The sequence below is a fragment of the Oncorhynchus masou genome, chromosome 29 (assembly GCF_036934945.1).
Source record: "Oncorhynchus masou masou isolate Uvic2021 chromosome 29, UVic_Omas_1.1, whole genome shotgun sequence".
NCBI classification, from domain to species: domain Eukaryota; kingdom Metazoa; phylum Chordata; class Actinopteri; order Salmoniformes; family Salmonidae; genus Oncorhynchus; species Oncorhynchus masou.
In genome coordinates this window covers 73,101,375-73,126,108 of record NC_088240.1, presented here as the reverse complement: position 1 = coordinate 73,126,108, position 24,734 = coordinate 73,101,375, and the positions used below count along the sequence as shown (strand labels likewise).

Genomic DNA, 24,734 nt, shown 5'->3' with positions numbered 1-24,734 from the left:
GAACTGAAAATGCGTGTGTGAGCAAGGAGGAATGGACCAAAATTCACCCAACTTATTCTTAAACGTTTGACCCAAGTTAAACAAATTAAAGGCAATGCCACCAAATACTATTTGAGTGTATGTAAACTTCTGACCCACTGGGAATGTGATGAAAGAAATAAAAGCTTAAATAGATCATTCTCTCTACTATTATTCTGACATTTTACATTCTAAAAATAAAGTGGTGACCCAAACTGACCAAAGACAGGGAATTTTTACTTGGATTAAATGTCAGGAATTGTGAAAAACTGAGTTTAAATGTATTTGGCTAAGGTTTGTGTGAACCTCCGACTTCAACTGTGTGTGTGTATGCAGAGAGAGCGAGAAAGAGCGAGAGCAGAGAAAGTGAGAGCGAGAGAGAGAGAGAGAGAGATAGAGAGAAAAAGAAAGAAAGAAAGAAATGGAGAGAGAAAGCAAAGAGAGAGAAAGGGAGAGAGAGTGAGAAAGAGAGAGAGAGAGAGAAAGCAGAGGGAGAGGGGGAGGGGATGAAGAGAGGAAACAGAGTGAGTTACAGAGATAAAGAGAGAGAGAGAGATAGAAAATTGAGCTGAAAGAGATGAGAGAGTGACCACATCACAGTGTAACTGAGTGAGACAGAGCGGAGCAGCTGTGGCTCTTTATACAGTGATGAGTCCAAAGTGGAGGGGATTTGGTTGCATGCTGGGAGAAAAGCTCGCCCTAATGGACAGGAGGTGACGCAGGCTACGGAGAGCCTGGATTAAATGGATGGGAAGGTGTGTTCCAGGCCTGCACAGTGTGTGTGTGTCAGTGTTTTTGTGTGTGTGAGTGAGTGAATTTGTTAGTGTTTTAGGCACTAGGCAGACATGACGGGCAATGACATGGACTGTTGCTATTCTAGGCCTTAATTTTGAGTAATTCCTGTTTTTTCCCGACATGTATCTGTGAGGATTTGTTTTGTAGGGAAGTCTGGCCCAATCTGTTCCTGTGATATATATATATATATATATTTGAACAGGTCCTAATCCACATTACTAGGATTTACCATGAGAAACACAGGGATTTGAAGAGATCAACGTCTGTTCACCGACAGAGAAACAGAAAAATCTGTATTTTTATCATTTCTTTTGTTGTTGTCATCCCATGTAGCAGGGAGTGCCCCAGATTGTTATTCTTCATAATCTGTTTTTTCATGTTCATGTCAAAGATATTGTTGTACTAATGCCAAGACACTGTGACAGGCCTAAATCCTTATGGCGATTACCCCTTGTTGTTACTCTTAAGTATACTTTCTACAGTATGGCAAAACCCCAAATCCCATATCTAATTTTCCCTTTGAACAATTTCTACATCTGGCTATAGTCTCCAAAATATCTGCCTTGATAACTGATGATTTAGTTGGACTTGTTTTGACATTTTCTCTCCATCAGGAATCACTCCAATCCCACTCCTGATCTTCCATCTGCACCACTGGTGCCCACAGTCAGTTACAGACCCTGCTGCCCATGTGTGCTTTCCATCCGTACCACACAGCCCAATACCACCCGGGTGGTGGGCGCTAGCTAAGCCTCCAATCTGACACAAGGCTGCTTAACGTCAAGAGGCTTTGTGCCGTATCCTTTTACACTGAGCAAGACAATTAGGCTGGAATCTGGGCTCAAAGACCCTCCTCAAATTCCCCATCGCCAGCCCATATTGTCCTCATCAACTGGCAATTTCAACTGATGAAACAACCAACTGAAAAAGCAATGGCAGAATAGTTTTCTGTTTTCACTTGTTCTTTCATTCTATAAAGAGGTTTTGATGATGGTCTTGGGGTAAGACATGTTTTTTTGATACGGTAAGAAAAATGAGAGGGAACCTCCATTGGGGTGTGTCTCTCCATGCTTCTCTGAGATGATGCCTCCCAGCACTTCTTCACAGTATGCCTCTGTCACACTGTGAGTGGAAACACTGCATCTAGAACAGAGGACTTGACCAAGTCACGAGCCCGTGGAGAACAAAAGTTGCAATTGCTGCTGCCGGAATATAGTGTCACCATCTCTCCATCTCTCCAGTGTGAGTAACAAAAGACGAGAGTAGAAACGAGAAAAGGATAGATTGTTTCATGTGTCTGTCTCTGCCTGTGTCTTGCCCTCTGCCGACCCCATTGCTTTGGTCCTGTTTGCCTGCTTCCCTCTCTGCTCCAATATGATAAGATTTACTGGCATGTCCAAATCACTAATCTTGTTTATTCGCTGTAGCTATTTGGATCCCGACATCACCGCTAGAAGTAATGCATCCAAATCTCAGCTGGAGGCCAGATAGAAGAGAAAAAAAGCAAATGCAATTTTCTATCTCTTTCTCGCTATCGCTATTTTGTTATTTGTTAGTATTACTGTTATTATTATTTTTCACGGTGGTTTGCTCTCGCATCCATCTCGACTGTCCTTGGCCACCGTCTCTATCTCAGCACCTCACATCAGCCTAAACCCAGCCAGGGTGCTGTGATGAAGGGAGGGGCATAGAGGTATGGAAATGACAGCAGGAAAGATCCACAGACTGGCAGTCTGTCTTGGAGGAATGGAGAGGAGATGTGCTGATTGTAGTTTCTGTTTCTTAACTTCCCTTCTCTTTGACTGACACTAGTCGGACCAGGCCTTGACTTTTGGAATCCATACCATTTATCCAGAACCAGTGGTTGTAATTACTAAATTGACACTAAATTATTTAATTGATCTGTTGAAAAAGCATTAGTGGTTGGGGCCAGCAGGAAAGTGGAGAGAAAATAGGGAGATGGGTTAAGCAGAGAGGGGTGAAACAGTCAGAGTATGCTCTGTGGTGTAGAGATCTTTGATGCTAAGAAGCTTGTAATGCCTTCTCAACTCTCCTATCCCTCCTTCCCACCCCCACCCCAGCCATGGGATCCATTCAGATAAGCCCAAAGGCCTTTGCCAGTTTAACTTTAGAGAGAAATCGGCCAACTTTTAGAGTTGATCTCATACTTTCCCACCACAAATCCTCTTTGCAAATCTTTCTTGCCAAGACCCCTGACACTGCACAACGCTGTGTTTACCTCTGGACATTGGATAGCTTACCATTCCCTACTGCCCTATCTGGGTATGATGCCTCTTACAAATCTTGCCTCTCAAACCCACAATCTGAAGGTTGTTTAGGCTTGTGTATTCGTATTAATGTTTTGTTAGGTTTAATCTCGTAAAACAGTGTTTAACCTCTCCTATTACATGAAAGGGGAATGAAAACAATCCCTATTTAACAGGTGTAATCTTTGTGATTAATAGCTATACATGATAAAAACACCACAGAGCAATCTTCATAGCCGCACATCTTAGAACCGACATAGGCACACACAACAAACAAATCATTCCCTGCACAGGTCCTGGCAATCTTTCCATCGTGATGTTATGGTTGAATCACTGAATTCAATTCAGCAGCAGGACAAAAATAAAACACAGCCTAGCACAGCACAGGGCTAAAGCGTTTCAGTTGAAAGAGAGCTTTTATTTACTCTGTGTCTCACTACCTAATAAATTGGACATCAAGATACCCGCTGGGGGTTGACGGAGAGAGGCAGGAGGGAGGGATGGAGAGAGGGATGGAGGAAAGTAGGGAGAGATATAGGGAGGGAGGCATGCCTGTCCCTGCCTGGGCTTTACCCTCCAGTTGCATCAGGCGTGGCGGTTGGTGGATGGAAGCAGATTCCTGGATTTCACTCACGTACAGCGAGTACCCTGGAAAGGAAACAGGTGGTGGAGAAGCAGGGGTGGGCTGGTGGGGTGGGGAGAGGAGGTACTATTGTAATTAATGCTGCAGATGCTGCCCTCTGCAGCGCATCTGGGCAGCACTATCATTTCCATATATCTTCTCCAAATTCTCTGCAAATCCCTGTGGCTTTCCAAATCCTTTTTAAATCTCTCTGTGATTTTGTCTATTTTCCCTTTTTTAAGTTTTCTTTTCTTATTTATTTTTCCCCTTGAGCTCATTTTCTTCTGCTTGTCTTCAGGCTAACCTCTGTCCCCTCCCTGTGCCTCACTCTGTTAACATTAAGCAAGCCCCCTCTCCTCTCTCGTCCCCTCCCCTCACCTCCTCTCTCCTCCCTTCCTCTCTCCTCCCCTCACGTCCTCTCTCCTCCCCTCGACCCCTCTCCTCTCTTTCATACCTCCTCCCTTCTTCCTTCATTCACCACCTTTCTCCACACCTTACCACTCTCTTCCTCTACCTCCCTGTATCCACCGCCCTCTCAGAGACACACACACACTAACACACACACTGGCCTCTCCCCGGTGATGTGGTCCCCTGGCGTGTGCACGGGCCTGTCAGAGCAAAGAGCCCCAGTCTCCTCCGATTACACCGTGCTCAGGATTAGAGGGAATATGCTCTAACATATTCAGTCTGGTATTACGCTGATATCCCCTCAACGCTGCTGCTTCACAGCACCGCCACAGCCGGGCCAGGATGCAGACCAGCCAGAACGGCAGTCGGAACGCAAGCCTCTCAGATAGCAAAGCGGAACGTCACAGCAGCATCACAACGATGATGATGCGTGCTTCACCCAATACCAGAAACAACTGGTGTCGGTTTCAGAACACAAACAGAGACACACTAGCTTTTATGGATGAGGGGAGAGAGTGCAATCACCCTGTTAAGAAAACAAAAAGGCAATATAAAAGGCTAAGAGGAAGATGGAAATGGTATTTTAATCTATTACTGTATATACCTCCCATCAGAATTTAGCAAAATTGCAACATGTGAGTGAATAAAATCTCTCCTTTTCCTATTTTCCAACCCAAAAAGTAGACATGTTTTTGTTTGCATTCACTCTCACATCAGGGGCACATTAACATAGAGGGAAAAGTATTCAATGATCTTTTAAATTTCTACTCTCTCCCCCGTTATCTCCCGCAACTCTGCAAGTGCAATCTGCCGATGGAGAAAAGAGAAAAAAAGGGTCTTTGCATAAAAAGGCAAGAGAGCGAAATCTAAAACAGTTGCTGAGGAAATAATCACGGGTGCTTTTGGAGATGAATGCATTAGCATATATTAGTGGTGGCAATACTAGTCTCAGGGTGCTGAGGGCTCCTCTGGGTTCATCTCTGTATCCCCCCGCTTCAAATCCCCACCTCCACACACACTGACCCCCCGGGACCACAGGGCCAGGTGGGACGTGCTTCTGAGAGGAACAGTCTGAGACCCCCATTGGTCTGTGGAAAAGTGCCTCGGGCTGCTGATAAGATGATGGGGGAACACGTCGGGGGGGGGGGGTGGTGGTCGGTCATTCTTTTTCCGTTCTTTCTTTCTAGGCACAGCAGAGATGGCAACAGTCACTGAGGACTGAGGAGAGAGGGATAGCTGGGAAGTAGCCCGTGGGGACCTGGGTAAGTAAATACCTAGCTAGTTGTAGAAGGAGATAATTTGTCCCTCAAGTATGGCTGTGATCTTACAATGACTGACATTATCTTACAATGACTAACATTACCATTATCTAACAATGACTGACATGACCAGTATCCTACAATGACTTACATTACCGTTGCCATTACCACTATGACTACAACATTAACACTACCACTTGTAGCTATACTACCACCACCTGTGAGTACCAGTACAGCTAACATTTCCACAACAACAGCTACTCCTTCTCACTTTAAGATAAAGTTGGGAACGTTACTATTATTCGTCAGATGTAGGAATGTCTCGCTCCCTGTCTCTCTCAAGCACTGAGATGAAGCTCTACAGCTCCAGGAGTGAACTCAGCTCATCAGTATGTTTATGATGTCGAGAGATGAAGAGGGGAGAAAGGAGGGGGGAATGGCGTGTTTGTGTGACTGTGTGTGTCTCTCTGTGTGTGTGTGTGTGTGTGTGTGTGTGCGTGTGTGGTTGTGCGCGTGTCGCATTCATGCTCATGCATGTGTGTGTGTGCTCTCACTCACTTTCAAGAAGAGAGAGGGGGGTTACTGTTGCCTTGAGCATTTGCATTCCTATAGAACCCATCATCTTCATTAAGATTTCCCGAAAATCAGAGGGAGACTTAAAGAGAGAGAGTATCTCTCTACTGCCAAGGAAATACACAGCTCATTTGCAACTGACAGAGGGCCTTGTATACTTCCACTGTCTCTCCATAAACACTCCACATTAGCATAGTCTTTCTCAAGTTCATAAAGCGCCGCATATGGACCTGCCGCACACTAACTAGCGTCACTTTAAAGAACAATGTGTTGCATCTTTGATAACAACCAGACTGGTGCCATTATGACACATTGTATTGAATTCCCTCCTCCTATTGTCCTTCTCTTTGTGTGTTGTCACATGCTAACTATTTAATTAGAAGGGTACCGTGCATATACATGTGTGTGTACTGTAGAATAGACCATACTGGTAGCTTGTGTATTCTGCCCACGCCATGCCACACATTTCCCCCTCTGCCTCTGTTGCTCAGCTTGCATTTGAGAGATATGGGTCGTCTGAAAGCACCATTTGCCTTTTAAGCGGAAACACAGATTGCTTTTGAATGCACCTTGATATGACAGAGGGGCCGTTTGAGATGCCAGGGGCCTTTGACGTCACTTTGAGGGGCTTAGGAGACCTGCCGGCTGGGCTGACGCCATGGCTTGATGCATGGTGAGTGGGAGAACCACTATCCTCTCATCTGCAAAACACACAGCAATCGCCTTCAAACTAAAACGAAACATTCTGGCATCAATTTGTGAGTTCTTTTACTCAGCTAGAACTTTTCCTGTGTTGGGAAACAAAGGCCGTTGAGCATCGTAGCACTTTGTGTAGTAAACTTTGCCCATCACTGTGGTGTGTTTCAGTTTTAGCATGCTGTTCTCAGTCTCAGGGCTTGGGTCCATGTGTGTTCGAGGTAGTTTTTTTTGGTCTAATTGTCTCTCTGCCATGTCTCAATGAAAGACCACATGAAAGAGTTGGCCAGAAATAGAGTCTGAATGGAGAAAAGTGAAGATAAAAAGCACAGATAAATGGAGAGACAGCTCATTTTCCAAGAGAACGAGAGTCAACCCCCCCCCCCCCCCCCGATGTTACAGGTGCAACCACCTCCTCCCTATTCCACTCTTTTCATCTCTCTTTATACCTCCCTCTCTCTCTCTTCCCCCCTCTTCTCTCTGTTCTCCAATTCCCTCCCTCTTTCCCTAACCCAGGCTGGGTAAATGTCAGAACAAGCTGCAGCGCTTCCCGGACCACGCAGTGGGAGACAGACCAACCTCATCGCCTTGGCAACCCCTCTGTTCTCTCCTCAAAGGAAGAGTCAAGGGAGGAGAAGAAAGGGGCTTTTATGCTCCCGACCTCCCTGCACCCCCCTCCTCCAGCCCCTCTTCCGCCACGCTGCACTGTTAGCCCAGGCTCTGGCACATGTGGATGGGCTCCCAGGCCTCACATTTAAAAAAATATCTATTCCTTATCTTACCAGGTGAGTTGATTGAGATTATGGGGTTGGGGGGTTATTAGTGAACCTGTGTTCATAAACGTGGATATCAACTTTACCAGTTCAGCGTGTCTCATTACACTATGATCAGAGCCGGCTGCAGACAATGATCAGCTAGAGAGGAATCAGATTTTCAATATGTAATGCCATATTTATAATTATTTAAAATATATGCAACACATTTTCCAATAACAGGTTTCCGTGCCAATGCACCACACAACCAGTAACAAAGAATAACTGCATACCGAGAACAGCTTCAACATCATGGTTTGCATTTTCAACACCACAATCAAATAGAGTATGTCAATCTTCTCGACAAATAGAAAACCATCCCTCCCTACCGTGTACGCAGTATCCAAGGCTTGACTTGGCAATCTCCCAATGTCATGAAACTTTTTGGTGTTTTGTAACAGATGTCTCTTTCAATTCCTCAAATGGCCGCTGCACAGTTTGGATGCTGGAATGATATTTGAGTGGACGAACGTGTGCGCAGGCTATTATAGGACAACTTGGGAGAATGATGACCTGTAACAGGCAGCGCATCTCAGCATCAGAAGTAAAAATACAGCCAGACTGGCCTGCTACTGTGCCTTTCTCGAGGCACAAATGGTCGAGGGTACATCCACAACCGATCCAAATGAAATGAATGGAATGAAACGTTCAAATTACAGGGCTTTTGAGGCATTTTTCAAATGACATTTTCACTGCATTTTACAGCCTAGGGTACAATGTGGAACTCACTTGTAGGCTAGTCTATGTAGGATAATTTGGTTGTCCCTAAACAGGATCAGTAGGGGAGCTTCACTGTTCTTTTATGTGCAATGGCCTCTCCACTGCCTATTAGCTATTCCTCTATGTTCTTGTGGATTTATAATTGGTGCAGCTTTGAATGATTTTATCTATGGTATGATTGCTAGTTAGCCTACTGCAGAATTGGACAACCCTGTCCCAATAAAAAAACACAACACTCCCCAAAGCAAAACATTTTGTTAGAAAACCCTCCCCTGTTTTGAACCCCCCAAACCCAGTAAATTTCGAACTGTCCTTAAAGATGAACGTCCACACATATTTTACAACATTTTATTCCTCCATCTGGTAGAAAAAGTTCTAGATATATTCAAGTTAAACACTGAGTACTTTAAATTCAAGATACTTTTTTGAAGAAAGAAATAAACCCTTGATATTGGCAGCATGATACCCAGACAAAGCTAATAAATGGCAACAGGGAGATTTCCCAGAATACCTTGCTGGTCCACTTTGTTCAGTGGCACTTTGTGCCTGCGGGTGGCTCTGCTCTCCTGTAATGGCTGTACGGGAGCTTTCTTCCTCCTCCACATGTAAGGGGAAGCTATGTTTTTCTCTCAGTGCCCTACAAGCCACTATATAACCCTGCTCATGGTTTCGGGAACATAAATAGAGGCACTCCATCAGGTTGCTGTGGCGACAGCATTTAACGTCAACCTCCCTCTGGGAGATGTAGCAGACTGTTGATGAGAGAGAGATGGAGGGATGGGCGGAGGGATGGGCGGAGGGATGGGCGGAGGGATGGAGGAGGGATGGGCGGAGGGATGGGCGGAGGGATGGTCGGAGGGATGGGCGGAGGGATGGAGGAGGGATGGGCGGAGGGATGGGCGGAGGGATGGAGGAGGGATAGGCGGAGGGATGGGCGGAGGGATGGGCGGAGGGATGGAGGAGGGATGGGCGGAGGGATGGAAGAGGGATGGAGGAGGGATGGAAGAGGGATGGAAGAGGGATGGAGGAGGGATGGCGGAGGGATGGAGGAGGGATGGGCGGAGGGATGGAGGAGGGATGGGCGGAGGGATGGAGGAGGGATGGGCGTAGGGATGGGCGGAGGGATGGAGGAGGGATGGGCGGAGGGATGGAGGAGGGATGGAGGAGGGATGGAAGAGGGATGGAGGAGGGATGGAGGAGGGATGGAAGAGGGATGGAGGAGGGATGGAGGAGGGATGGAGGAGGGATGGAAGAGGGATGGAAGAGGGATGGAGGAGGGATGGAAGAGGGATGGAGGAGGGATGGAAGAGGTATGGGCGGAGGGATGGAGGAGGGATGGAAGAGGGATGGAGGAGGGATGGAGGAGGGATGGAAGAGGGATGGAAGAGGTATGGGCGGAGTGATGGAAGAGGGATGGAAGAGGGATGGAAGAGGGATGGGCCGGAGGGATGTTAGAGGGATGGAGGAGGGATGGAGGAGGGATGGAAGAGGGATGGAAGAGGGATGGAGGAGGGATGGAGGAGGGATGGAAGAGGGATGGAGGAGGGATGGAGGAGGGATGGAAGAGGGATGGAAGAGGGATGGAGGAGGGATGGAGGAGGGATGGGTGGAGGGATGGAAGAGGGATGGAGGAGGGATGGAGGAGGGATGGAGGAGGGATGGAGGAGGGATGGAGGAGGGATGGAGGCGCATCAGATCAGGTCTTTTCTTTAACACATGCATGCACACAAACACACACAAAATCTGTATTTCCAATCAGTGTTTGTATTTCTCTCCTCTATCCCTGCCGCCTCATGTTCTTTACCTCTCCCTTTCCCTCTCCGCCTCTCCTTCCTTCCTTATCTATTCCTGTCTTTTCAGCCCTGATGAGAGACACACAAACACATACACACACGCACACACACACACCTTAATATTTGTCTTATTCACCCCTCCCTCCCTCCTTCCTGATATCCACTTCTGTACTTCTCTCTTTCAAACTTTCTTTCACTTGACTTTACTTCTCTATTGTGACGGTTTGCTGAGGACATGTGTCTGCTCTCTGAGGATGGTAACCTTGCTGCTGTACCTTTGTCAGGCCTGTGTGTTTCTTGGAAATGTCTTGTATTGTTACGCAATTGAGATGTGTTTCTATAGAAGGTATTCAAACCTTTTAAACCTTACAATAACAGTTACATACCATGTCATTTTTGGTGGACGTGCGAGCAGCACCTTGCTGTTTGCAAGGTTTATGGAATTGGTGGAAATCAGGAATGAAGGCTTACATGTGTGTCATGATCATTTTGTATAGTGGTGTATATGTGTTCTGGACTTGAGTGTGTGTCTATTTATGCAAACAGTGTGAACATATGTGTCTGTGTGTTCTTTCATGAGACTCTACTATGTTGTGTGCATTTGCATGAATGAAAGCTGAAGTGTAGGCCTGTGTATGTCTCTGCTGGTGTGTGTTTTTTTGTCTTGTGTGTGTGTGTGTGTCTTGTGCGTGCATGCATGCATACGCGTGCTTGTGAGTGGGTTTAAGTGTCTCCGTCTGTGTGTGCATCAATGTGTGTTTGTATATGTGTGTGTGTTTGTGTGAGTTCATGTGTTTTTCTGCTGCAGTGCGTGACTGTGCCGGTCGTTGTGTGCCAGTGTGTGCCAGTGTTCAGGTTGCACATGACCCCTACTCATTTGGGAGGTCCCCTGCTCTGCTCTCTACTGAAAATGGGTCAAAGGATAAAATAACAACAAGCACACACACACTGATGAACGCACAGACACCTACATTTGCAAGCACACACGCACACACACACGCAAGCAAACACACACACACACACACACACACACACACACACACACACACACACACACACACACACACACACACACACACACACACACACACACACACACACACACACACACACACACACACACACACACACACACACACACACACACACACACACACACACACACACACACACACACACACACAGGCACTGATGCACAGACGCCTAAACGTGAACAAGCACACACATGGACACACAGACAAAGACACACACACATCAACTCATAGACATGTCAACACTGGTATATTCAGACACATACCAACCACAGTGAGAAAGAAAAGACAACCAAGATAATGTACTGGTAAAAAGGTAAGAAATGTGGAGGACACTGAAAGCAATAGCTCTATAATACCACCTGATATAGACAGGACCTGACTAGTGATAGTGGGAAAAAATCTACAAGGTTACTAATCGGGATATTCTTTTAAACAATATATCGTATTGTTTTGACAATAACACAATATTATTTTTGCGCTAGTTGGCTGTACCTGCACCAAAACTCCAGAATTGTTCCTTCATAGCTTGTTCTCCATCTTCTTTTTAAATATGGAGGCAATTTATTTTCCAGCACTTTTGTTTCCATGACTGATGAAAACTTTTCTTCTCATGTCTCTCTCTTTTCCCTATGCAACAGACATACGGTGAGTTTGGAACATCAACTTGGAATTCAATCACAGTATCGGATCGCAATACATATAGAAGCGGGAGAATTGCAAAACATATCGTATCGTCACCTAAGTATCATGATAATAGCCTATCGTGAGGTCCCTGTCAATTCCCAGCCCTACACTGTACCAGCATGCTTTGCAGCAGCCGCACATTGTCCTAAAAAGGAACGCTCTCTCGCTCTCTTAGTCTCTCTCTCTCTCTCTCTCTCTCTCTCTCTCTCTCTCTCTCTCTCTCTCTATTTCGTCTCCTTCAGGCAGTGGCTATTCTCAGCACTACTTACACTCTTTCTCGCTATCTGTCTCAGCCTATGGTTTGCCCTTGTGCATCACACCATTGACACAGCTATAGCCTGGCTGAGTGTTGTGGATTTGTGACTCTGCAGTAATTCCATTATGAATGAGTGTTATGAATGCTCAGCGTCTTTCTGGCATATCTCTGTCTCCAATGCCCCTCCAAGTAGGCTGTGTTTCTGGACTGAGCTTTGTGCCTCAAGGTGGGATAGAGGGAGACTCACTGGGCTTTGTGCCTCAAGGTGGGATAGAGGGAGACTCACTGGGCTTTGTGCCTCAAGGTGGGATAGAGGGAGCCTCACTGAGCTTTGTGCCTCAAAGTGGGATAGTGGGAGCCTCACTGAGCTTTGTGCCTCAAAGTGGGATAGAGGGAGCCTCACTGAGCTTTGTGCCTCAAAGTGGGATAGAGGGAGCCTCACTGAGCTTTGTGCCTCAAAGTGGGATAGAGGGAGCCTCACTGAGCTTTGTGACTCAAAGGGGGATAGAGGGAGCCTCACTGGGCTTTGTGCCTCAAAGGGGGATAGAGGGAGCCTCACTGGGCTTTGTGCCTCAAATGGGGATAGAGGGAGCCTCACTGAGCTTTGTGCCTCAAAGGGGGATAGAGGGAGCCTCACTGAGCTTTGTGCCTCAAAGTGGGATAGAGGGAGCCTCACTGGGCTTTGTGCCTCAAAGGGGGATAGAGGGAGCCTCACTGGGCTTTGTGCCTCAAATGGGGATAGAGGGAGCCTCACTGAGCTTTGTGCCTCAAAGGGGGATAGAGGGAGCCTCACTGAGCTTTGTGCCTCAAAGTGGGATAGAGGGAGCCTCACTGAGCTTTGTGCCTCAAAGGGGGATAGAGGGAGCCTCACTGAGCTTTGTGCCTCAAAGTGGGATAGAGGGAGCCTCACTGAGCTTTGTGCTTCAAAGGGCGATAGAGGGAGCCTCACTGGGCTTTGTGCCTCAAAGGGGGATAGAGGGAGCCTCACTGGGCTTTGTGGGAGCTTATGGAGGCAGATGCCAAATATGAGGGTGGTGTTGGGGTCAGGGGTAGTGAAGGTATGAGGGGTACTGTAGTCCTCAGTGTTGGGGAGTAGTGAACTAAATATATTTCAACCAGTAATTTAACTACATTTTACAATTGCTTGGTGGTAGTTGAACTAATTTCAATTCTTGGTAGTGTTTTCAGTAGTTAATCTATATATTTTTTTGAAAAAATTACCTCAAAGTGTTCTGTTCTTGCAATTTGTTGTGGATGACATTTCAGATTTACACATTATTATTTTTTTCAAGTAGTTTAGTTAAGTAAGCTATATTTTTCTTAAGGTAGCTTTCGTGTAGCTTAACTTATTTCAGTGTGAAGTAATTGGTAGCTTGGTAAACTATCTGTTCAGAGTAGCTTCCCCTATACTGGTAGTCTCTCGAGCGGCTAATCAGCCATCAGATTTGCCACCAATGCTCGTTATAGGACACATCACTGCACTCTATTCCCTTCCTCAAACTGGTCACCTCCGTGTACCCGTCGCAAGTCCCACTGGTTGATGCTTATTTATAACTGTCTTCGGCCTCACTTCCCCCTATCTGAGACATCTACTGCAGCCCTTATCCTCCCCATACAACACCCGTTCTACCAATCACATTCTGTTAAAGGTCTCCAAAGCATACACATCCCTGGGTTGCCCTTCTTTTCAGTTCGCTGCAACTAGCGACTGGAACGAGCTGCAACAAATACCCAAACTGGACAGTTTTATCTCAATCTCTTAATTCAAAGACTCAATCATGGACACTTACTGACAGTTGTGGCTGCTTTGCATGATGTATTGTTGTCTCTACTTTCTTGCCCTTTGTGCAGTTGTCGGTGCCCAATAATGTTTCGCACCATGTTTGGTGCTGCTACCATGTTGTGCTGCTGCCATGTTGTGTTGCTACCATGCTGTGTTGTCATGTGTTGCTGCCATGCTATGTTGTTGTCTTAAGTCTCTCTTTATCTAGTGTTATGTTGTCTCTCTTGTTGTGATGTGTGTTTTGTTCTATATATGTTTTATTTATTTTAATTTTAATCCCAGCCCCCGTCCCCGCAGGAGGGCTTTTCCTTTTGGTAGGTCATCATTTAAATAAGAATTTGTTCTTTTTTTCTTTTTTTCGTACTTTTTTCACATTGTGTTACGTTACAGCCTTATTCTAAAAATGTATGAAATAAAACATTTCCCCAGCACTCTACACACAATACCCCATAATGACAAAGAGAAAACAATATGATTTATTTATTTAAATTTTTAGCAAATGTATTAAAACTCATAAAACAGAAATACCTTATTTACATGAGTATTCAGACCCTTTGCTATGAGTCTTTCGAAATTGATCATCCTTGAGATGTTTCTACAACTTGATTGGAGTCCACCTGTGGTAAATTCAATTGATTGGACATTATTTGGAAAGGCACACACCTGTCTATATAAGGTTCCACAATTGACAGTGCATGTCAGAGCACTGTCATTCTGAAATGGAAGTTTGGAACCAGAGCTGGCTGCCAGGTCAAACTGAGCAATCGGGGGAGAAGGACCTTGGTCAGGGAGGTGACCAAGGACCCAATGGTCACTCTGACAGAGCTCCAGAGTTCCTTTATGGAGATGGGAGAACTTTCCAGAAGGACAACAATCTCTGCAGCACTCCAACAATTAGGCCTTTATTGTAGTGTGGCCAGACAGAATACACTCCTCTGTAAAAGGCACATGACAGCCCGCTTGGAGTTTGCCAAAAGGCACCCAAAGACTCTCAGACCATAGGAAACAAGATTCTCTGGTCTGATGAAACCAAGATTGAGCTCTTTGGCCCATCCCTACGGTGAAGAATGTTGGTGGTAGCATCATGCTGTGGGGATGTTTTTCAGTGGCAAGGACTGGGAGACCAGTCAGGACCAAGTCTAAGATGAACAAAGCAAAGTACAGAGAGAGACCTGAAAATAGCTGTGCAGCAAGCCTCCCCATCCAACTCCCCATCCAACTGACAGAGCTTGCGAGGATCTGTAGAGAAGAATGGGAGAAACTCCCCAAATACAGTTGTGCCAAGCTTGTAGCTTATGGGGCGGCAGGGTAGCCTAGTGGTTAGAGCATTGGACTAGTAACTGTAATGTTGCGAGTTCAAACCCCTGAGCTGACAAGGTACAAATCTGTTGTTCTGCCCCTGAACAGGCAGTTAACCCACTGTTCCCAGGCCGTCATTGAAAATAAGAATTTGTTGGTTAAATAAAGGTTAAATAAATAAAATAGCATCATACCAAAGAAGAGTCTATGCTGTAATCACTGCCAAAGGTGCTTCAACTGAGTAAAGTGTCTGAGAACTTATGTACATTTAATAATTCAGTTTTTTGGAAAATAGTAAACATTTTGATAAATCTGTTTTTGCTTTGTCATTATTGGGTATTGTGTGTAAATTGATGAGGGAAAAAAATGATTTAATACATTTTAGAATAAGGCTGTAACCTAACAAAATGTGGAAAAAGTCAAAGGGTCTGAATACTTTCCGTACATACAGTACTTTTTACTGTATGTACACATGCAAGTCTGCGTGTGTTTGAGAGAGGAAAACACTGCCCTTTACTCTCATAACTTTAGCCTTGTGGGTGTGAGGCTCTGGGCTGAAAGCTTGTCTGTGAGGCTCTGGGCTGAAAGCTTGTCTGTGAGGCTCTGGGCTGAAAGCTTGTCTGTGAGGCTCTGGGCTGAAAGCTGGTCTGTGAGGCTCTGGGCTGGAGGCTGGTCTGTGAGGCACTGGGCTGAAAGCTTGTCTGTGAGGCTCTGGGCTGAAAGCTTATCTGTGAGGCTCTGGGCTGAAAGCTTGTCTGTGAGGCTCTGGGCTGAAAGCTTGTCTGTGAGGCACTGGGCTGAAAGCTTGTCTGTGAGGCTCTGGGTTGAAAGCTTGTCTGTGAGGCTCTGGGCTGAAAGCTTGTCTGTGAGGCTCTGGGCTGAAAGCTTGTCTGTGAGGCTCTGGGCTGAAAGCTGGTCTGTGAGGCTCTGGGCTGAAAGCTTGTCTGTGAGGCTCTGGGCTGAAAGCTGGTCTGTGAGGCTCTGGGCTGGAGGCTGGTCTGTGAGGCACTGGGCTGAAGGCTGCTCTGTGTAGGCGAGGGCAGGGGAGGGAGGGATGCAGTCAGTAGCACACTGTCTTCCATAGATAAAGACTCCAGGCCCCCCACCGGTACTGGGATGCTACCATCTGGAACCTCCCTCTGAGCCCTATGCACCCCCCTCCGCCACACACCCTGGACCATGCTGGGCCAAGGAGGCCTCTGTCACAGGGATGGTAATGCCTCCCTATGGCACACTTTGGTGTCCCCCTCCCGGTGCCTCCTTTATTCGACCCCCCCCCCCCACCCTCACCCCTACTCACCCCTGCAGAGTCTTCACATTCCTCCACCACCCATCCGCCCCTCTCCAGCCCCTTCCATCCCTCTACAGCCCCATCCAGCCCCATCTAGCCCCCTACAGCTGCCTGTTTATTGTTTGACCAGTCCCCAGGGGTGTATTGGGAGTATGGGGGAGTTTTATTTGTCATAATTTCAGTGTTTGTCAGTGTGAGTGGGGAGCCATAATGACAGAGAATCCAGGGCCTCTTTACAGATGGACTTACATAAAAAGGCACTGCTACGGCAGAGAGTGCTTGATTGGGGTTGGGGTTGGGGAGGAATACTGTTACTTTCCTGAGGTTGGGTTATTCTCTGTTTCACAGGCTCAGGTTTTGATCATCACCCATCTTTACCAGGCGGAGGACTGGTGTGAGCCTTGAGGCTGCCCAGGGAAATGACCTGTTCGACGGACGGCACACTGAGGCTTCGTTAGCCGAGAGCACAGCACAAGTCCCTCCCTCTCTGGCCTGATCGAACGGGGCAACTCTCTACCATGGCCAAGTAAACAAACCTTTTTTGATGGGGTGTGCCGGTGGTAGCTAGAACCCCCTCCACCATACACATAAATACACTCACTCACAGAGAGACAACTTTAGAATATGAAGAAGTGTGTGTGTGTGTGTTCATGTGTATGTGTACCTACATTGTATGTGTGCACTGTGCAGAGGCTGTCTGTGCTTTGTGAAGGTGCTTGTGGAGGGAAGGAAGGAAGGCAGGTTGAGTTAGTCAGTATAGTATAGACAGTATAGTAAACAAGCAGCACTAAAAGTCCTCCCTCTCTCCTCTCTCTCTTCCCTCTCATCCCTCTCCTCTCTCTTCCCAGCAGCCATCCCGCAGAGGAACTCATTTAGTAAACTTCCCGGTGCCTCGCCGCTCCACACGTTTTTCGGTGCTTTAATTGATAATTGAATTGACTATCGCCATGTAATCAATTCGGGGTTCATCTCTGACTCCATGCAGTTAATTGGCTTGTGCCAGAGAGAGCAGGAGAGAGAGCATGAGAGGCAGTGCAGAGCAGGGAGAGACTGACTCCCTGTAGAACTACAGATGGGCTTTCAGAACAATTTGCATTGTTAAATCGCTGATTACCTTCCTGCTTCCAAAAAGTTGCCTGGGTGCAACGCAGGACCTTAGGGACTGTCCTCCAACTGGATTCAGGGACTGACTGGGGCAGACACAGAAGTATCGATGGACACAAAACAAACAGCGGGATGCTGTCTCTGCTTTGATCATATTGAGACACATGCAGGTTCTCTCCCCATTCAACACTCCTTTTGTTTATTTTTTTATACAAGTAGCATCTGGAAAGATTCCTGGCTGCCTGCTGTCCACTGTTGCTTTGTACCTGCAAGTGGAAAGCAAAGTATTGAAGGGAGGGGGGCACAACAGTGCAGTATTGATCCAACCCCTACCTTTATGTTATTCTCTCCTCTACAACATGCCTTTTCACTCAGTTGACTTCAATTCAAGCCAAGCCAGTGTGACCCTCCTTGAATGAGGGATGCTTGACTAGGTTCTGGGGCCTAGGCAGAGGCTGCTTGGTAGTGCACAGGTAGGGGCTAAGAGGCCCGGATAGGGCTGGATAAAGAGAGAGGGGTTGTACGTAACCATCTGCTTTTGTGGTGGTGAGCATCAAAGTCCTGAAGGAGCCCAATTGGGACCCTCCTTTTAGAGGGGAAACCCCACATACAAGCAGGACTTTTGGACACAGTCTACCCTCACTATTCTCTCTCTCTCTCTCTCTCTCTCTCTCTCTCTCTCTCTCTCTCTCTCTCTCTCTCTCTCTCTCTTTCTCTCTCTCTCCCTCTCTCCCTCTCTCTCTCTTTCTCTCTCTTTCTCTTTCTCTCTCTCTCTCTCTCTCTCTCTCTCTCTCTCTCTCCCTACCTCTCTCTTTCTCTCTCTCTCTGTTTCTCTCTGCATGGCTTCTATAGGGCTTTGTGTTGACTGGAAGGAAGAGAGAAAAGAGCAGACAGACTCCCATGATTAATCCTGGGAATGTGGGAAGTACAATTGTCTGTTTGACCCAGAGGACTTGGGCCATCCTCCCTCACTTCACTAAATAAAGATAGGGAGGAGAGGAAGTGGTAGTTGAGTGTGTTGTATGTAGTTTGGTGAGCGGTCTTGGAGAAATGGGTCAGTGTGTAGTATAGCTCCTAGAAAATGCTTGCAGGGTGATTCATTATTGAAGTGACTAATACCTAATTTGCCTGGCAGCACCACTGGCTCTCTCTCTCATCCACTGTGGTGGCCACACAACAACAGTCTGCCACTCTCCTCTCTCTCTCATCCACTGTGGTGGTCACACAACAACTGTCTACCACTCTCCTCTCTCTCTCTCATCCACTGTGGTGGCCACACAACAACAGTCTGCCACTCTCCTCTCTCTCTCATCCACTGTGGTGACCACACAACAACAGTCTGCCACTCTCCTCTCTCGCTCCCCCCCCCTACCAATATTTTGCTCTCCATATCCACTTCTCCGTATCCCTCCTATTTCTCAACCGCTCTATCTTTCCATTCCCACGCTATTGCCATCTCTCTCTCTCTTTTCTTTCCCTTTCCTTGTATCCTCCCCCTATCCTCTCTCTTATCCCTCCCCACATCTTTCTCACTCTCACTTACAGTACCTCATGTGTTCTGTTTCCTACTCTACCTCTATTCTTCCCTTGCTTGTTTTCTGTATCTTTCCTTCATTCACTCGAGCTCCTCGGTCATCATTATGGACTTCCTTTCCTTTCTTGTTCCATCAATCTCTCTGCCTAAGTCATTCATTGTCACCCTCCCTCTCTCCCTCTCTATTTCTGACTGTTTTCCATCGGTCAGTCCTGTATCTGTAAGGAGGGATGCAGGAAAAGGGAAACATACAAACCAGAAACATATTATAGCAGCGCCGATAGAAGATAGCCAGACGACACAGTTGCAGTTCTGAGATTTCCAGGCACTGCCAGGCTGTCACAAGACTATGCTTGCCTAAAGGTAGCATATGGCATTCTCCAAGACTGTTGTGCTCATTGCCCTCCCACGCAACGTCCTGTCTCCATCGCTCTCTTTCACTCACTCTCAGTCTCTCTCACCTTCTCTCTCTCTCTCTCTCTCTCTCTCTCTCTCGCTCTCTCTCTCTCTCTCTCTCTCTCTCGCTCTCTCTCTCTCGCTCTCTCTCTCTCTCTCTCTCTCTGTCTCTCTCTCCTTGGTTATTTTCTCTCTTACCCATCTCCCATGTCACAGTACACAGCCCCTTCCCTCCCTGTTCTATTTCACAAAGCCACACTTCAGTGGCGCTGCCTGAGGAGGATGTCTCTGGCCCTGGCAGTTGGTGAGAGGGAGGAAGGCAGTGGAGGGAGGCTGCAAGGAAGAGCCATTAGTTAAATATTAGCCAGCCTGTGTTATAATCCCTCAACAGTGAAGGGAGGGTTAGTGAGGCGGTCATGGTAGTGAGAAACAATTGGGCATGTGGATAGGATTGGAGGGCGAGCTCTATGGCACGCACACAGTGAAATACATAGGGAAGGAGGCAATAAACACAATTAAAAACACGCACACAGAGACACAAATACACAGACACAAAAACAAAGATACAAAGACACACACACACAATTCCCCCCTCATACAGAAACCCCCATAGTGCCCCCTTAATAACACCTAATGACACCTGCATATGTGACCAACCCCAGCAGAGGGGCCATAGAACACTCCAGCTCTACACTGGAACAGAAGGTGCTGTTTCAATAGATACCTGGCAGAACACAAAGGGACAGTGTTTTGTTGCCAACTCTTCATCTGCACAATCAGTGTGGAAAGCTGTGCTACGGTTACACACATAACGCGCTGCACGGTATCTGTCTTGTGAACACGTGTTTTGACACTGGTTTGACATTTGGGATTCAATTTAGGATAAGAAGTGAGATATGAGGTAATCTGTGCAACTCAGATGCTGTGAGAAAATGTAATATGTGTTATATATTGGCATGTAATGTGTGATAATATCTGTAACCAAGCACTGCAAAGTAGCATTTCTCATAAGTAAACAGAAGATAGACCACACATCTGAAGAACCTTCCAGGTAAATACGGACTAAAGCAGCTCTGTGAAGTAAAGATGTTTGATAACATAACATTAAAGAATATCTAGTTACATACCGTGATATCATTTTTGTTATCGATTTGTACTTTTTTAAAATATAATGTTGCTACTGTAGGTAGCGTTAGCTAGTGCTCGTCAGCTGTCTCTGCGCCAAAACTCTGCTATTTTTCATCCTATTGCTATTGCTTGTCCTCATCTTTAAAAAAATTGTAAACCAACGTGTTTTCAGCACTTTTTTATTTCCCTGACTGATCAAAACTCTTCTCATGCTCTCTCTTGTCCCACTGCAGTGGACATATGGTGAGTAATATGTTTGGAATGTCAAATCGCAATAAAATTGTGTGTCGAATTGCAATACATATAGAATCGGCACCAACAGCATCCTAATCCATTCTAGACTAGTTTATTGATAATAGTTGTGTGTCCTCTACTCTATACAATATAAGTGCTATCTGTGACAGAAATGGACAATAGCTAAGGAAAAGGATTCAGCAGTTCCTCCCTTCTGATTCTCTACATTCTTAGAAAAAAAGGTGCTATCTAAAACCGAAAAGGGTTCTTCGGCTGTCCCCATAGGAGAACCCTTTTAAGAACCCTTTTTGTTTCCAGGTAGAACCTTTTTGGGTTCCATGTAGAACACTTTCTACATAGGGTTCTACATGGAACCCAAAAGGGTTCGACCTGGAACCAAAAAGGCTATTCTATGGGGACAGCCAAATAATCAATTCGGAACCCTTTTCTCTAAGAGTGTATAAAGTTAAGGTTTTTTAAATAAATAATTATCATATTTGGTGATCCCTATTAGATTCAGCCAAGATATGGTGTTCTCGCATTCATTTCAGTTTGTTGGCTGTGAATGAAGATTAATCTGTGGGGATTATGTGTGAGATCTCCATGGTAAACTGGTGTAACAGAATTGTGGGCGTCGTGAGGGGAGCCATGCTGGGAGTCTCAATCTCAGATCATGTATCATCTCTCTGCTCCACCCAGGAGGTCCACGGTCAAGGAGGAGCTCTGGACTGCTGTGTGTTGCTAAAGGTGGAGAAACACTGTGTGCTAGAGCTGAAGAGAGAGAAACCTACTGTTGTCTGCTACAGCACGACAGCTCAGATATTAATTGTGTGTGTGGGTGTGAGTTGTGTGTGTGTGGAGGGGGATGGGTTGTGCGTGTGTGTGTGTGTATACTGGAAGGGTGTGTGTGTATTGCCAGGAATACTGCAGCATGTGCCTTGGAAGCATCTGACTCCCTCACCCTGACCCTGCACCAAGCACGCACACACGCGCACACACACACACACCACACACACACACACACACACACTCTCTCTTTCACACACACTCTAACAGACACACACCAAAGGAGATGAACAACACAGCTATCCCATTCACACTAATCGAAGTGCAATCCATCTGGCACATATTCATGCACACAAATACACACAAATACACACACACACAAGTACACACACTGACACTCTGGGTCCTATAATCAATTTGTTTCTGGATTGCAGAGGAATGTCGGCTGGTAGCGTTCAGGCCCCCCTCCAGCCTCATTTCCTCACATGCTGACACAAATCTTACAGCACCTACTTACTTTACCCCCACCTCTGTCCCCCTCCTCTCTCCCTCTCTCTCTGACTGCCTGTCTGTTTGTGAGAGAGTAGACTGTATTTGAAACTTAGCTACTTGTGCTGGAGGGTGTAGGTCTAGGCCTACAGGAATGTGTGTGTGTGTATGTGTATGTGTGTGTGCCTGCGAGTGTACAGTACCAGTCAAAAGTTTGTACACACCTACTCATTCAAGGGTTTTTATTTATTTGTACTATTTTCTGAAATTGTAGAATAATAGTGAAGACATCAAAACTATGAAATAACACATATTGTCACGACTTCTGCCGGAGTCGGTTCCTCTCCTTCTTCGAGCAGTGTTCGGCGGTCGACATCACCGGCCTTCTAGCCATCACTGATCCATTTTTCATGTTCCTTTTGTCTTGTTTTCACACTCACCTGTTTTCAACTCCCTAATTACATGTTGTATATTTTGTGCTACGGGTTTTCACCCACTTTCTTTATTTTGTGTGTTGGTTTTCATAGTTTGTTAGCATTTATTAAATAACTCCGTGTATACCAATTTCGTTCTCCTGCGACTGACTTCCCTGCCACCAGCACGCACCCCATTACACATATGGAATCATGTAGTAACCAAAAATGTGTTACAGTTGTTTACAATTACTTTGGCACAACTCATTTATCATGAAATACCATAGGAACATTAATTTAGATCACCCACACACAAGATCCCGATAGCTTCACTGTGTAGTTGTTTGTACAATCATTAAATATTGTATTACAAAATATGTGATACGTGTTTCATTATGGCACTACACGTAAATGCATCACTGTCAAAGGACTAGTAGAGTGAATACTACAGACATAGTGGAATCATTGAACAAAATCTGAAATTGATTGATGAAATACAATAAAATCACAACATATATTTATTTGAATCAAAGCAAAAATTATTATCTACAAAAAAGAAGCAAACTACAGTAAAACATCAACTGCAGTGTTCCTCACCTGGCTTACTGTAAAAAGCAAAACAAAGGATTGATTACTGTACTTCTATATTTCCCTCAACTCTGTCTTGTGGATTTGGCCATAGGTTCTCATCCACATCACAACGGATGTTTTCATGAGCCAAACATCTTGGGAAGAATCTTCAGGCACGGCGAATCCAGGCCTGACACTGGTCTGCGTGATGTCATTGCATGCGTCATCCATGGCCTGGAGATGGCCTCTCAGAAGATGTGCTTGTCCCCTGCCATTCCTTTGATCACCATGTCTTCCTCGTCTTCCTCCTCCCACTGCTTGACCTCTATTGTGACCTAGATCACCTGCCAGCTCCATGTTATCGCTATGTTGTTGTAGGTGGATTCCACTCATTTCACTATATACTCGTTTCACAATGTGAAATCAATCATCAGTAACGAGTTGGCAGTATTGGAAAAACAATTACAAGGGCCTGCATACATACACTCACCAGCCACTTTATTAGGTACACCTGCGCGGTAACGCAAATAGCCTACTCCTTCGAACAGCGAATCATGTGGCTGCCTGCCACTCAATATATAGAGTATATAGAGTAGAGAACTTTAGTTGTTGTTTGACCAAGATGTGTAATCTAAGCAACTTTGACTGTGGTATGATTGTTGGTGCCGCACATGTTGGTTCCATTATCTCAGAAACAGCTGCCCTCCTGGGATTGTTTTGTGCCAAAACACCTTGCTAATGAGCGAGGTCAGACGAGAATATCCAGACTCATTCACACTAACAGAAAGGTCACAAATGCTCAAATAACAGCCGTTTAAAACAGTGGTGTGCAGAAGGGCATCTCTTAATGTACAACACCGTGAATAATTCAGGTTGCTGTGGAGGCAAAAGGGGGTCCTACCCAGTACTAGATAGGTGTACCTAATAAAGTGTACAGTAATGTCAAATCTAAAAACATGGTCTAGAAAAGTGGTACATGGAACCAAAGAGACAGTGTCTGATAAAGAATGATGATCAAATATTACACCCATAGATAATGTAGTCCAATTGGTTCATGTTCCACTGTAATTGGTGTCAATGGATCTTGTTATGCTGAAACTTTTGTGATCTTAACATGGAATATTGTTTGTCAGTTTCCATAAAACTATGCATTAAGAGTAATGCAACAGTTACTTATCATTTTGAGCAGTTGGATCAATTGATAGTTAGATTATTGTAATGACATGAATAGACAGTCATCTAAGATGTAATGTGTGAATTGCATTTTGAAATGGTAATACTTTAATGTTAAGTGTTGTCATTTTGAACAGGTGATTTTAGTTCAATGAACAAATGATCTTAGCTTTATGTGTATTGTATCCAAGCAATTGGAAAAAGTGTTAGTTTTGAAAAATGTGCATTTTGATCATTGTTTGTGAGTTTTGTGTCGAGAGTTTTGAAAAATGACATCAAGGTTCCGAAATTAGTGCCACACATTTTCTATTTTAGATTCTTCAAATTAGCCACCCTTTGCCTTGATGACAGCTTTGTACTCTTGGCATTCTCTCAACCAGATTCATGAGGAATGCTTTTCCAACAGTCGTGAAGGAATTCTCATATATGCTGAGCACTTGTTGGTTGCTTTTCCTTCACTCGGGCGGTCCAACCCATCCCAAACCATCTCAATTGGTTTGAGGTTGGGTGATTGTTCTCACGCTCCGACCTTAGATATCTCTGTTTGCTTCTGGCGACATTTCGCAGTCCAGAGCTTCCGGCGACAGTTCCCAGTCT

The 24,734-nt window shown here is 45.6% G+C and overlaps 1 long non-coding RNA gene across 2 annotated transcripts; it reads left to right on the top strand.

Annotated features, from left to right (window-relative positions):
* Nucleotides 1-5,290: 5,290 nt before the first annotated feature.
* LOC135521307 (uncharacterized) lies at nt 5,291-20,989 on the top strand. Of its 2 annotated transcripts, none has more exons than XR_010452523.1 (4): nt 5,291-5,372; nt 7,155-7,423; nt 16,659-16,836; nt 17,162-20,989. It is a non-coding gene; the product is annotated as an uncharacterized LOC135521307 (long non-coding RNA). The 2 variants fall into 2 exon arrangements; XR_010452522.1 differs by having other exon boundaries at nt 17,159-20,989.
* The last annotated feature ends 3,745 nt before the right edge of the window (nt 20,990-24,734 follow it).